The following is a 9,884-nucleotide window of genomic DNA, read 5'->3' as shown; positions in this document are numbered from 1 at the left end:
GTACTCAATGTTTTCTGTTGAAGGTACTCATTATGTTTTCTGTTAAACGTATTCAATATGTTTTCTGTTGAACGTACTCAATATGTTTTCTGTTTTCTGTTGTAGTGACTCAATATGTTTTCTGTTTTCTGTTGAAGGTACTCAATATGTTTTCTGTTGAAGATACTCATTATGTTTTCTGTTGAACGTACTCATTATGTTTTCTGTTGAACGTACTCAATATGTTTTCTGTTGAAGGTACTCAATATGTTTTCTGTTGAACGTACTCAATATGTTTTCTGTTTTCTGTTGTAGGTACTCAATATGTTTTCTGTTTTCTGTTGAAGGTACTCAATATGTTTTCTGTTGAAGATACTCATTATGTTTTCTGTTGAAGGTACTCATTATGTTTTCTGTTGAACGTACTCAATATGTTTTCTGTTGAACGTACTCAATATGTTTTCTGTTGAAGGTACTCAATATGTTTTCTGTTTTCTGTTGAAGGTACTCAATATGTTTTCTGTTGAAGGTACTCATTACGTTCTCTGTTGAAGGTACTCAATATGTTTTCTGTTGAAGGTACTCATTATGTTTTCTGTTAAACGTATTCAACATGTTTTCTGTTGAACTTACTCAATGTGTTTTCTGTTTTCTGTTGTAGGTACTCAATATGTTTTCTGTTGAAGGTACTCATTATGTTTTCTGTTGAAAGTACTCAATCTGTTTTCTGTTGTAGGTACAGTGTATTCAATCTGTTTTCTTTTTCTGTTGTAGGTACTCAATGTTTTCTGTTTTCTGTTGTAGGTATCAATCTGTTTTCTGTTTTCTGTTGAACGTACTCATTATGTTTTCTGTTGAAGGTACTCATTATGTTTTCTGTTAAACGTACTCAACATGTTTTCTGTTTTCTGTTGAAGACACTCAATATGTTTTCTGTTGAAGGTACTCATTACGTTTTCTGTTGAAGGTACTCAATATGTTTTCTGTTGAAGGTACTCATTATGTTTTCTGTTAAACGTACTCAATATGTTTTCTGTTGAACGTACTCAATATGTTTTCTGTTTTCTGTTGTAGGTACTCAATATGTTTTCTGTTTTCTGTTGAAGGTACTCATTATGTTTTCTGTTGAACGTACTCAATATGTTTTCTGTTGAACGTACTCAATATGTTTTCTGTTTTCTGTTGAACGTACTCAAAATGTTTTCTGTTGAACGTACTCAATACGTTTTCTGTTGAAGGTACTCAATATGTTTTCTGTTGAACGTACTCATTATGTTTTCTGTTGAACGTACTCAATATGTTTTCTTTTGAACGTACTCAATATGTTTTCTGTTGAAGGTACTCAATATTTTTCTGTTGAAGGTACTGTACTCAATATGTTTTCTGTTTTCTGTTGAAGGTACTCAATATGTTTTCTGTTGAAGGTACTCATTATGTTTTCTGTTGAAAGTACTCAATCTGTTTTCTGTTGTAGGTACAGTGTACTCAATCTGTTTTCTTTTTCTGTTGTAGGTACTCAATGTTTTCTGTTTTCTGTTGTAGGTCTCAATCTGTTTTCTGTTTTCTGTTGAACGTACTCAATATGTTTTCTGCTGAAAGTACTCATTATGTTTTCTGTTAAACGTACTCAACATGTTTTCTGTTTTCTGTTGAAGGTACTCAATATGTTTTCTGTTGAAGGTACTCATTACGTTTTCTGTTGAAGGTACTCAATATGTTTTCTGTTGTAGGTACTCAATGAGTTTTCTGTTGAAGGAACTCAATGTGTTTTCTGTTGAAGGTACTGAATGTGTTTTCTGTTGAAGGTACTGAATGTGTTTTCTGTTGAAGGTACTGAATGTGTTTTCTGTTGAAGGTACTGAATGTGTTTTCTGTTGAAGGTACTCAATGTGTTTTCTGTTGTAGGTACTCAATATGTTTTCTGTTTTAGGTACTCAATATGTTTTCTGTTGTAGGTGCTCAATGTGTTTTCTGTTGTAGGTACTCATTATGTTTTCTGTTGAACGTACTCAATATGTTTTCTGTTGAACGTACTCAATATGTTTTCTGTTGAAGGTACTCAATATGTTTTCTGTTGAACGTACTCAATATGTTTTCTGTTTTCTGTTGTAGGTACTCAATATGTTTTCTGTTTTCTGTTGAAGGTACTCAATATGTTTTCTGGTAAACGTACTCAACATGTTTTCTGTTTTCTGTTGAAGGTACTCATTACGTTTTCTGTTGAAGGTACTCAATATGTTTTCTGTTGAACGTACTCAATATGTTTTCTGTTGAAGGTACTCAATATGTTTTCTGTTTTCTGTTGTAGGTACTCAATACGTTTTTTGTTGAAGGTACTCATTACGTTTTCTGCTGAAGGTACTCATTACGTTTTCTGTTGAAGGTACTCAATATGTTTTCTGTTGAAGGTATTCATTATGTTTTCTGTTGAAGGTACTCATTATGTTTTCTGTTAAACGTATTGAATATGTTTTCTGTTTTCTGTTGAAGGTACTCATTGCGTTTTCTGTTGAATGTACTCAATGTTTTCTGTTGAAGGTACTCATTATGTTTTCTGTTAAACGTATTCAATATGTTTTCTGTTGAACGTACTCAATATGTTTTCTGTTGAACGTACTCAATATGTTTTCTGTTTTCTGTTGTAGGTACTCAATATGTTTTCTGTTTTCTGTTGAAGGTACTCAATATGTTTTCTGTTGAAGATACTCATTATGTTTTCTGTTGAACGTACTCATTATGTTTTCTGTTGAACGTACTCAAAATGTTTTCTGTTGAACGTACTCAATATGTTTTCTGTTGAAGGTACTCAATATGTTTTCTGTTGAACGTACTCAATATGTTTTCTGTTTTCTGTTATAGGTACTCAATATGTTTTCTGTTTTCTGTTGAAGGTACTATATATGTTTTCTGTTGAAGATACTCATTATGTTTTCTGTTGAAGGTACTCATTATGTTTTCTGTTGAACGTTCTCAATATGTTTTCTGTTGAACGTACTCAATATGTTTTCTGTTGAAGGTACTCAATATGTTTTCTGTTGAAGGTACTCAATATGTTTTCTGTTTTCTGTTGTAGGTACTCAATATGTTTTCTGTTTTCTGTTGAAGGTACTCAATATGTTTTCTGTTGAAGGTACTCAATACGTATTCTGTTGAAGGTACTCATTACGTTTTCTGTTGAAGGTACTCAATATGTTTTCTGTTGAACGTATTCAATATGTTTTCTGTTGAACGTACTAAATATGTTTTCTGTTGAACGTACTCAGTATGTTTTCTGTTGAAGGTACTCAATATTTTTCTGTTGAAGGTACTGTACTCAATATGTTTTCTGTTTTCTGTTGAAGGTACTCAATATGTTTTCTGTTGAAGGTACTCATTATGTTTTCTGTTGAAAGTACTCAATCTGTTTTCTGTTGTAGGTACAGTGTACTCAATCTGTTTTCTTTTTCTGTTGTAGGTACTCAATGTTTTCTGTTTTCTGTTGTAGGTATCAATCTGTTTTCTGTTTTCTGTTGAACGTACTCAATATGTTTTCTGTTGAAGATACTCATTATGTTTTCTGTTGAAGGTACTCATTATTTTTTCTGTTGAACGTACTCAATATGTTTTCTGTTGAACGTACTCAATATGTTTTCTGTTGAAGGTACTCAATATGTTTTCTGTTGAAGGTACTCAATATGTTTTCTGTTTTCTGTTGTAGGTACTCAATATGTTTTCTGTTTTCTGTTGAAGGTACTCAATATGTTTTCAATTGAAGGTACTCATTACGTTTTCTGTTGAAGGTACTCAATATGTTTTCTGTTGAACGTATTCAATATGTTTTCTGTTGAACGTACTCAATATGTTTTCTGTTTTCTGTTGTAGGTACTCAATACGTTTTTTGTTGAAGGTCCTCATTTTGTTTTCTGTTGAAGGTACTCAATACGTTTTCTGTTGAAGGTACTCAATATGTTTTCTGTTGAAGGTATTCATTATGTTTTCTGTTGAAGTTACTCATTATGTTTTCTGTTAAACGTATTGAATATGTTTTCTGTTTTCTGTTGAAGGTACTCATTGCGTTTTCTGTTGAATGTACTCAATGTTATCTGTTGAAGGTACTCATTATGTTTTCTGTTAAACGTATTCAATATGTTTTCTGTTGAACGTACTCAATATGTTTTCTGTTTTCTGTTGTAGGTACTCAATATGTTTTCTGTTTTCTGTTGAAGGTACTCAATATGTTTTCTGTTGAAGGTACTCATTATGTTTTCTGTTGAAGGTACTCATTATGTTTTCTGTTGAACGTACTAAATATGTTTTCTGTTGAACGTACTCAGTATGTTTTCTGTTTTCTGTTGTAGGTACTCAATATGTTTTCTGTTGAAGGTACTCATTATGTTTTCTGTTGAACGTACTCAATATGTTTTCTGTTAAACGTATTGAATATGTTTTCCGTTTTCTGTTGAAGGTACTCATTTCATTTTCTGTTGAATGTACTCAATGTTTTCTGTTGAAAGTACTCATTATTTTTTCTGTTAAACGTATTCAATATGTTTTCTGTTGAACGTACTCAATATGTTTTCTGTTTTCTGTTGTATGTACTCACTATGTTTTCTGTTTTCTGTTGAAGGTACTCAATATGTTTTTTGTTGAAGGTACTCATTATGTTTTCTGTTGAAGGTACTCATTATGTTTTCTGTTGAACGTACTAAATATGTTTTCTGTTGAACGTACTCAGTATGTTTTCTGTTTTCTGTTGTAGGTACTCAATATGTTTTCTGTTGAAGGTACTCATTATGTTTTCTGTTGAACGTACTCAATATGTTTTCTGTTGAACGTACTCAATATGTTTTCTGTTGAAGGTACTCAATATTTTTCTGTTCAAGGTACTGTACTTAATATGTTTTCTGTTTTCTGTTGAAGGTACTCAATATGTTTTCTGTTGAAGGTACTCATTATGTTTTCTGTTGAAAGTACTCAATCTGTTTTCCGTTGTAGGTACAGTGTACTCAATCTGTTTTCTTTTTCTGTTGTAGGTACTCAATGTTTTCTGTTTTCTGTTGTAGGTATCAATCTGTTTTCTGTTTTCTGTTGAACGTACTCAATATGTTTTCTGTTGAAGATACTCATTATGTTTTCTGTTGAAGGTACTCATTATGTTTTCTGTTGAACGTACTCAATAAGTTTTCTGTTGAACGTACTCAATATGTTTTCTGTTGAAGGTACTCAATATGTTTTCTGTTGAAGGTACTCAATATGTTTTCTGTTTTCTGTAGTAGGTACTCAATATGTTTTCTGTTTTCTGTTGAAGGTACTCAATATGTTTTCTGTTGAAGGTACTCATTACGTTCTCTGTTGAAGGTACTCAATATGTTTTCTGTTGAAGGTACTCATTATGTTTTCTGTTAAACGTATTCAACATGTTTTCTGTTGAACGTACTCAATGTGTTTTCTGTTTTCTGTTGTAGGTACTCAATATGTTTTCTGTTTTCTGTTGAAGGTACTCATTATGTTTTCTGTTGAACGTACTCAATATGTTTTCTGTTGAACGTACTCAATATGTTTTCTGTTGAAGGTTCTCAATATTTTTCTGTTGAAGGTACTGTACTCAATATGTTTTCTGTTTTCTGTTGAAGGTACTCAATATGTTTTCTGTTGAAGGTACTCATTATGTTTTCTGTTGAAGGTACTCATTATGTTTTCTGTTGAACGTATTCAATATGTTTTCTGTTGAACGTACTCAATATGTTTTCTGTTTTCTGTTGTAGGTACTCAATACGTTTTCTGTTGAAGGTACTCATTACGTTTTCTGTTGAAGGTACTCAATATGTTTTCTGTTGAAAGTATTCAATATGTTTTCTGTTGAACGTACTCAATATGTTTTCTGTTTTCTGTTGTAGGTACTCAATACGTTTTCTGTTGAAGGTACTCATTACGTTTTCTGTTGAAGGTACTAAATATGTTTTCTGTTGAACGTATTCAATATGTTTTCTGTTGAACGTACTCAATATGTTTTCTGTTTTCTGTTGTAGGTACTCAATACGTTTTTTGTTGAAAGTACTCATTACGTTTTCTGTTGAAGGTACTCATTACGTTTTCTGTTGAAGGTACTCAATATGTTTTCTGTTGAAGGTACTCATTATGTTTTCTGTTGAACGTACTCAATATGTTTTCTTTTGAACGTACTCAATATGTTTTCTGTTTTCTGTTGAAGGTACTCATTGCGTTTTCTATTGAATGTATTCAATGTTTTCTGTTGAAGGTACTCATTATGTTTTCTGTTAAACGTATTCAATATGTTTTCTGTTGAACGTACTCAATATGTTTTCTGTTTTCTGTTGTAGGTACTCAATATGTTTTCTGTTTTCTGTTGAAGGTACTCAATATGTTTTCTGTTGAAGGTACTCATTATGTTTTCTGTTGAAGGTACTCATTATGTTTTCTGTTGAACGTACTAAATATGTTTTCTGTTGAACGTACTCAGTATGTTTTCTGTTTTCTGTTGTAGGTACTCAATATGTTTTCTGTTGAAGGTACTCATTATGTTTTCTGTTGAACGTACTCAATATGTTTTCTGTTGAACGTACTCAATATGTTTTCTAATGAAGGTACTCAATATTTTTCTGTTGAAGGTACTGAACTCAATATGTTTTCTGTTTTCTGTTGTAGGTACTCAATACGTTTTTTGTTGAAGGTACTCATTACGTTTTCTGTTGAAGGTACTCATTACGTTTTCTGTTGAAGGTATTCAATATGTTTTCTGTTGAAGGTACTCATTATGTTTTCTGTTGAAGGTACTCATTATGTTTTCTGTTAAACGTATTCAATATGTTTTCTGTTGAACGCATTCAATATGTTTACTGTTTTCTGTTGAAGGTACTCAATATGTTTTCTGTTGAAGGTACTCAATATGTTTTCTGTTGTAGGTACTCAATACGTTTTCTGTTGAAGGTACTCATTACGTTTTCTGTTGGAGGTACTCAATATGTTTTCTGTTGAAGGTACTCATTATGTTTTCTGTTGAAGGTACTCATTATGTTTTCTGTTAAACGTACTCAACATGTTTTCTGTTTTATGTTGAAGGTACTCATTACGTTTTCTGTTGAAGGTACTCATTATGTTTTCTGTTGAAGGTACTCATTATGTTTTCTGTTAAACGTATTCAATATGTGTTCTGTTGAACGCATTCAATATGTTTACTGTTTTCTGTTGAAGGTACTCAATATGTTTTCTGTTGAAGGTACTCAATATGTTTTCTGTTGAACGTATTCAATATGTTTTCTGTTGAACGTACTCAATATGTTTTCGGTTTTCTGTTGAAGGTACTCAATATGTTTTCTGTTGTAGGTACTCAATACGTTTTCTGTTGAAGGTACTCATTACGTTTTCTGTTGAAGGTACTCAATATGTTTTCTGTTGAACGTATTCAATATGTTTTCTGTTGAACGTACTCAATATGTTTTCGGTTTTCTGTTGTAGGTACTCAATATGTTTTCTGTTTTCTGTTGAATGTACTCAATATGTTTTCTGTTGAAGGTACTCAATATGTTTTCTGTTGTAGGTACTCAATACGTTTTCTGTTGTAGGTACTCAATATGTTTTCTGTTGAAGGTACTCATTATGTTTTCTGTTGAACGTAATATGTTTTCTGTTGAACGTTCTCAATATGTTTTCTGTTGAAGGTACTCTATTTTTCTGTTGAAGGTACTGTACTCAATATGTTTTCAGTTTTCTGTTGAAGGTACTCAATATGTTTTCTGTTGAAGGTACTCATTATGTTTTCTGTTGAAAGTACTCAATCTGCTTTCTGTTGTAGGTACAGTGTACTCAATCTGTTTTCTTTTTCTGTTGTAGGTACTCAATGTTTTTTGTTTTCTGATGTCGGTATCAATCTGTTTTCTGTTTTCTGTTGAACGTACTCAATATGTTTTCTGTTGAAGGTACTCATTATGTTTTCTGTTGAACGTACTCAATATGTTTTCTGTTGAACGTACTCAATATGTTTTCTGTTGAAGGTACTCAATATTTTTGTGTTGAAGGTACTGTACTCAATATGTTTTCTGTTTTCTGTTGAAGGTACTCAATATGTTTCCTTTTGAAGGTACTCATTATGTTTTCTGTTGAAAGTACTCAATCTGTTTTCTGTTGTAGGTACAGTGTACTCAATCTGTTTTCTTTTTCTGTTGTAGGTACTCAATGTTTTCTGTTTTCTGTTGAAAGTACTCAATATGTTTCCTGTTGAAGGTACTCATTATGTTTTCTGTTGAAAGTACTCAATCTGTTTTCTGTTGTAGGTACAGTGTACTCAATCTCTTTTCTTTTTCTGTTGTAGGTACTCAATGTTTTCTGTTTTCTGTTGTAGGTATCAATCTGTTTTCTGTTTTCTGTTGAACGTACTCAATATGTTTTCTGTTGAAGGTACTCATTATGTTTTCTGTTAAACGTACTCAACATGTTTTCTGTTTTCTTTTGAAGGTACTCAATATGTTTTCTGTTGAAGGTACTCATTACGTTTTCTGTTGAACGTACTCAATATGTTTTCTGTTGAAGGTACTCAATATGTTTTCTGTTGAAGGTACTCATTACGTTCTCTGTTGAAGGTACTCATTATGTTTTCTGTTAAACGTATTCAACATGTTTTCTGTTGAACGTACTCAATGTGTTTTCTGTTTTCTGTTGTAGGTACTCAATATGTTTTCTGTTTTCTGTTGAAGGTACTCATTATGTTTTCTGTTGAACGTACTCAATATGTTTTCTGTTGAACGTACTCAATATGTTTTCTGTTGAAGGTACTCAATATTTTTCTGTTGAAGGTACTGTACTCAATATGTTTTCTGTTTTCTGTTGAAGGTACTCAATATGTTTTCTGTTGAAGGTACTCATTATGTTTTCTGTTGAAGGTACTCATTATGTTTTCTGTTGAACGTATTCAATATGTTTTCTGTTGAACGTACTCAATATGTTTTCTGTTTTCTGTTGTAGGTACTCAATACGTTTTCTGTTGAAGGTACTCATTACGTTTTCTGTTGAAGGTACTCAATATGTTTTCTGTTGAACGTATTCAATATGTTTTCTGTTGAACGTACTCAATATGTTTTCTGTTTTCTGTTGTAGGTACTCAATACGTTTTCTGTTGAAGGTACTCATTACGTTTTCTGTTGAAGGTACTAAATATGTTTTCTGTTGAACGTATTCAATATGTTTTCTGTTGAACGTACTCAATATGTTTTCTGTTTTCTGTTGTATGTACTCAATATGTTTTCTGTTTTCTGTTGAAGGTACTCAATATGTTTTCTGTTGAAGGTACTCATTATGTTTTCTGTTGAAGGTACTCATTATGTTTTCTGTTGAACGTACTAAATATGTTTTCTGTTGAACGTAGTCAGTATGTTTTCTGTTTTCTGTTGAAGGTACTCATTATGTTTTCTGTTGAAGGTACTCATTATGTTTTCTGTTGAAGGTACTCATTATGTTTTCTGTTGAACGTACTCAATATGTTTTCTGTTGAAGGTACTCAATATGTTTTCTGTTGAAGGTACTCAATATGTTTTCTGTTTTCTGTTGTAGGTACTCAATATGTTTTCTGTTTTCTGTTGAAGGTACTCAATATGTTTTCTGTTGAAGGTACTCATTACGTTCTCTGTTGAAGGTACTCAATATGTTTTCTGTTGAAGGTACTCATTATGTTTTCTGTTGAACGTACTCAATATGTTTTCTGTTGAACGTACTCAATATGTTTTCTGTTGAGGGTACTCAATATGTTTTCTGTTGAAGGTACTCAATATGTTTTCTGTTTTCTGTTGTAGGTACTCAATATGTTTTCTGTTTTCTGTTGAAGGTACTCAATATGTTTTCTGTTGAAGGTACTCATTACGTTCTCTGTTGAAGGTACTCAATATGTTTTCTGTTGAAGGTACTCATTATGTTTT

The sequence above is a fragment of the Oscarella lobularis genome, chromosome 17 (genome assembly GCF_947507565.1).
Source record: "Oscarella lobularis chromosome 17, ooOscLobu1.1, whole genome shotgun sequence".
Taxonomy (NCBI): domain Eukaryota; kingdom Metazoa; phylum Porifera; class Homoscleromorpha; order Homosclerophorida; family Oscarellidae; genus Oscarella; species Oscarella lobularis.
The sequence above is the reverse complement of the archived record's forward strand: the minus strand, read 5'-3'. Positions refer to the sequence as shown.